Source organism: the organism of the source record quoted next, unplaced genomic scaffold, assembly GCF_019419815.1.
Source record: "Pyrus x bretschneideri cultivar Hongxiangsu unplaced genomic scaffold, Pyrus_bretschneideri_v1 Contig43, whole genome shotgun sequence".
Lineage (NCBI taxonomy): Eukaryota > Viridiplantae > Streptophyta > Magnoliopsida > Rosales > Rosaceae > Pyrus > Pyrus x bretschneideri.
Window position 1 is genome coordinate 4,193,662 of NW_025999757.1, and position 5,604 is coordinate 4,199,265.

Sequence of the window (5,604 nt, forward strand, 5' to 3'; positions counted from 1 at the left end):
AGGTTGAGGGATCACATATTTCACTTTAGGCAGAACAAGGGAGAAACACTTTTTCAAGCATGGCAGAGATTTAAAGCTTTGATAATTAATTGTCCACACCATCAGTTCTTACCATGGCAACTAATTTTCTACTTCTACCAACACTTGAGTGATGAATGTCGTCATAAACTGGATGCCGCAGCTGATGGTAATATATTGGGTAAAGGACCAGAGCAAGCTACTACTATCATTGAGAATGTTGTTGCAAATTCATCCCAATGGGATAGTAGAGAGTTAACTCAGAATTCTACATACGAAGTAAGTTCATCTAATGAGGTGGCTGCATTGTCTAGGAAATTAGATGCTGTGGTGAATATGTTTTCAAAGAATGCAGAACCGTGTGGGATTTGTGTTGATCTTACCCATCCTACTCATCTTTGTCCTCAAAGTGGTACTTGTCCAGAAGTTGAAGCGGCTAGTCAAGTCAATGCGTTTACCAAAGAAACAATCCCTTCTCAATACTTATATTCTAGGGTGGAGATATCATCCTAATTTAGCTTGGAAGAATAATTTTAACCAAGGATCCATGCCATGGCAACAAGGAGCAGCTCCTATTGAACCCAAGAAACCTTCTTGGGAAGAAGCTTTCGCTCAGATGGTTCAAACTAACATTCCAACAAGGGCAGCAAGCTCTCCAACAAGCATTCCAACAAGGGCAGCAGGCTCTCGAACAAGGATTGCTAGTAAATAGTCAAGCCCTTGGCAAATTGGAAGCACAAGTCGGTCAAATCACTGCTGCAATGAGTGAAAGAGAACCGGGGCATTTTCCAAGTTAACCCGAAACTAATCCAAGAGGCAAGGAGCAAGTCAATGCCATTAGAACATATGAGTGGCAAACCTTATGATAGAAGGGAAGAAGTCGCAGAACTAAAGGACCAAGAAGATAATGCTAACGAAGCAGTTCCACTACCTTCTTCACCACTCGCTGCTCCTACTCCTGCTCCAAAGTTGAAGAATTATGATCCTCCTATGCCTTTCCCCCAAAGATTTCAGTGGCAGAGAAAGGACAAGCATATGTTAGATATAATGGAGCAATTTAAAAAGGTTCAAATCAACATTCCATTACTTGATGCTATAGCGTAAATTCCATCATATGCAAAGTTTTTGAAGGGTCTCTGCACAAACAAGAGGAAATTTACAAACCATGAGAAGATTGAGCTTACAAATTGTTGCAGTGAGGTTTTGATCACAAAATGCCTCCAAAATTACAAGATCCAGGGAGTTTCACTATCCCATGTGTTATTGGTGATTTGAAATTTAATAAAGCTTTCTTAGACCTTGGTTCCAGTGTTAATCTCATGCCATTTTCTATTTATGAACAGCTAGGTATTGGAGAGCTACGAAGAACATCCGTCTCTTTGCAATTGGCTGATCAATCAGTGACTTATCCCAAGGGCTTTGTTGAGGACGTTTTGATCAAAGCAGACCAATTCATCTTGCCAGCAGATTTCCTTGTGCTTGACATGAAGGAAGACCAAAACATTCCTATTTTACTTGGTCATCCTTTCCTTGCAACCGCTGGAGCTTTAATTGATGTCAAAGCAAGCACACTCAAGCTGCAAGTTCAAGGAGAATCCATAGAATTCAAGATGTTTGAAGCACTTAAGTTACCAACCGACGTCGAAGAGTGCAGCAGCATTGAGCTTATTGCTCCTATTGTCAATGCCAACTTCTTGGAGAATGTCTTGGCTGATTTATTGAAGATATGTATTGAATATCCAGAGTTAAATATGGAAGGAGAGGCAGCCATAGATATAATTGCAGCCCTAAATTCGTCCTCCATTCATGCACCAAAATGGCAGCAAGCATGGGAGCCTCTAGGACCAGCGTTACTACATATATTGCCTTCCATTGAGCAAGCTCCTGCATTGGAACTCAAGTTACTACCTGAGCACTTAAAGTATGCTTTTCTTGGCAAATCCAAGACGTTTCCAGTGATCATTGCAGCAGACCTAAGTAATTATGAAGAAGAGCAGCTGTTACATGTGCTAAAAGAGTATAAAACGGTTTTGGGATGGACTATTGCGGATATCAAAGGCATAAGCCCAACCATGTGTATGCACCGAATATTTTTGGAGGATCATTCCAAGCCAACCATAGAAGCACAGTGAAGATTAAATCCTAACATGAAGGAGGTTGTGCGTAAAGAAATTTTGAAGCTCTTAGACGTTGGTGTGATCTACCCAATTTCGGATAGCAAGTGGGTTAGTCCGATTCATGTAGTTCCAAAGAAAACCGATATCACCGTGGTCAAGAATGAAGACAATGAATTGGTGCCAACAAGGTAGACAACTGGGTGGAGAGTGTGCACTGACTATCGCAAATTGAACTCTTCTACTCGCAAAGATCACTTTCCTTCACATTTTATTGATTAAATGCTTGAAAGGTTAGCAGGTCAATCACATTATTGTTTTCTTGATGGTTACTCAGGTTATAATCAAATTGCAATTGCTCCGGAGGACCAAGAGAAGACAACTTTCACATGCTCCTATGGAACCTATGCATATAAACACATGCCATTCGGTTTATGCAATGCTCTAGCCACATTCCAACGGTGCATGATAAGTATTTTTTCTAATATGGTTGAAAGAATTATTGAAGTCTTTATGGATGATTTCTCTGTTTATGGTTCTTCTTTAGATAATTGTTTGGCAAATTTGAAATTGGTGTTGAAAAGATGTAAAGAAACTAACCTTATTTTGAATTGGGAGAAATCTTAGTTTATGGTTAAATAGGGAATTGTGTTAGGCCACTTAATATCGAGAAGGGAATTGAAGTTGACAAGGCAAAGATCAATTTGATAGCTAAATTGCCACCCCCTATATCTGTGAAGGAAGTGAGGTCTTTCCTTGGACATGCCAGATTTTATTGACGCTTCATCAAAGACTTTTCCAAGATTAGTCATCCGTTGTGCAATCTTCTTGCCAAAGATACTCCATTTGATTTCAATACTGATTGTTTACATGGTTTTAATTCTTTGAAACAACTTCTCACTTCTGCACGTATTATCACAGCTCCGAATTGGAGCTTGCCTTTTGAACTAATGTGTGATGCTAGTGATTATGCAGTGGGTGCTATTTTAGGACAAAGAAAAGAGAAGCTTCCTCATGTCATCTACTACGCAAGTCGAACTTTGACTGATGCAAAATTGAACTACACCACCACAGAGAAAAAGATGCTCGCTGTAGTTTTTGCTTTGGAGAAGTTTTGATCGTATCTCATTGGTTCAAAAGTGATTGTATACACTGATAATGGAGCACTCAAGTACCTATTGGCGAAAAAAGATGCAAAACCTCGACTTATTCAGTAGGTGCTACTCTTGCAAGAATTTGATTTGGACATTCGAGACAAGAAAGGAGTTGAGAATGTAGTAGCATATCACTTATCTCAGTCCAGGATGAAAAAGAGGACGTTCTGCCCTTAATGACAATTTTCCAGATGAACAACTTTATGCCATCAAGGATGTTGTCCCTTGGTATGTAGACATCGCCAATTATCTTGTTTGTAGAGTCCTACCCCCTGATGTGAGCACTCAACAAAGAAAGAAGTTTCTCTCTACAGTAAAGTTTTATTTATGGGACGATCCATATCTCTACAAACATTGCTCAGATCAAGTGATACGACGCTACGTGCCTACTCTGGAACAAGAAATCATTTTGAAATTTTGCCATAATTACGCATGTGGAGGACACTTTAGGCCAAGTAAGACAGCTGCTAAGGTTCTACAAAGTGGATTTTTCTGGCCTACACTCTTCAAGGATGCATATTTGTTTTACTCTACGTGTGATTGGTGTCAACAGTTAGGCAACATGTCAAAGAGAAACGAGATGCCGCAACAGGGTTTATTGGTTGTGGAGCTCGTTGACGTATAGGGAATCGATTTTATGGGTCCCTTTCCCTCTTCATTCAACAACCAATACATCCTTGTCGCTGTAGATTACGTATCCAAGTGGGTAGAAGCCATTGCTGCCCCAACTAATGATCATAAAGTTGTGCTACATTTTCTGCAAGGTACCATTTTTCCCAGGTTTGGCACACCTCGAGTGATTATTAGTGATGGCGGTCCACACTTTCTCAACAAAGCCTTTGCTGCCCTCATGGTGAAATACAACATTAATCATCGTGTTGCTACTTCGTATCATCCACAAACAAGTGGGTAAGTTGAGATTTCAAATCGAGAGATCAAGAAGATTTTGGAGACGACGATAAATGCATAACGCAAAGACTGGTCTCTTAAGCTCATTGATGCATTGTGGGCATATAAGACAACATATAAAACGCCTATTGGAATATCTCATTTCCGTTTGGTGTATGGCAAGGCTTGTCATCTTCCCGTTGAATTGGAGCATAGAGCTTATTGGGCTATCAAAAGGTTGTATGAGCTTGAACAATGGTGCAACGAGGCTTACGAAAATGCCAAAATCCATAAGGAACGCACCGAAAAGTTTAATGACAAAGCCATTATTCGAAAGGAGTTTGTACTTGGTTAGAAAGTCTTGCTCTACAACTCCAGACTTCATCTTTTTCCAGGAAAACTGCTTTCTAAGTGGATTGGTCTCTTTGAAGTGACTCAAGTTATGCCTCATGGTGCCATTGAAATCAAGAATTTGCAAAATGAAGAGTTGTTCAAGGTTAATGGGCACCGTCTGAAGCACTACTTGGATGCAACTTTATCATAAATCAAAGAAGTTGCGTACTTTGAGGCCCCATCAATTGTCACTCCTTAGACTTCTGACATAGTCTAGCTCATGACTATAAAGAAGCGCTTCTTGGGAGGCAACCCAAGCTTTCTAAACTTCTCCTTTGTTTTCGTAGTTTTTCATTTTAGTTTTTTTTTTTTTTTGTTGGAGTCAGTTTTAATTCTGTTCATGCTCTCAGGCACGGTAGTCTGCAATGATCCAGTTTGGGGGACGTCCTGCATGCAAAGTTTTGGGGGGGGGGGGGGGGGGGGTGGTGAAGTCCGTTACAAGGCATGATGTCTCACGGTCAACATTGCTCATGCATGTTCCACTGAAAAATCTCGGGAAGTTTTCATACCCTATCTTTCATTGTGTTATTCATTATGTTTTCTTTGTTTTACACATTGAGGACAATGTTTGATTCAAGTTTGGGGGAGGATTTCGATCTCTGTTTTTGTGTTCTGTTTTTGTTTAGTGTTCATCATGTCTATGTTTGCGTAAAACTGTATTAACTGGGAAGGAATTTGAACATTTTGTCCTCGTTTTGTTCTTCAAATTTTTGTCTTCTTTCCAGCCATATAAAGACTTTGAAAATCGGATTTTTCTGTCAAAAGTTATGATCAAATCTCTGTCTGAAGGTTGAAATTGCCTGTGGTATTATCATATTTGCACCATGCTGTTTGCAACCTTTGTTGGCATATGTTCTTTTCCTCTATTTATTTAATTTTTTTTTTGCTTTGTGTTTTTTATATTTAAGTTTTAATTCCATAAAAATAAAAAATTGTCAAAAAATTAAAACAAAAAAGATTTTATTTTTCTTGAGTCGTTTTGTTGGACCTTCCATAAGTCAATGATAATAAGTTGCTTTCTTCTAGGTCACAAACTT

At 39.3% G+C, this 5,604-nt stretch overlaps 1 non-coding gene across 1 annotated transcript; it reads right to left on the reverse strand.

Annotated features, from left to right (window-relative positions):
• LOC125469524 lies at positions 1-107 on the reverse strand. The gene has a single exon (XR_007251807.1). It is a non-coding gene; the product is annotated as a small nucleolar RNA R71 (small nucleolar RNA).
• Between the last annotated feature and the right edge of the window lie 5,497 nt (positions 108-5,604).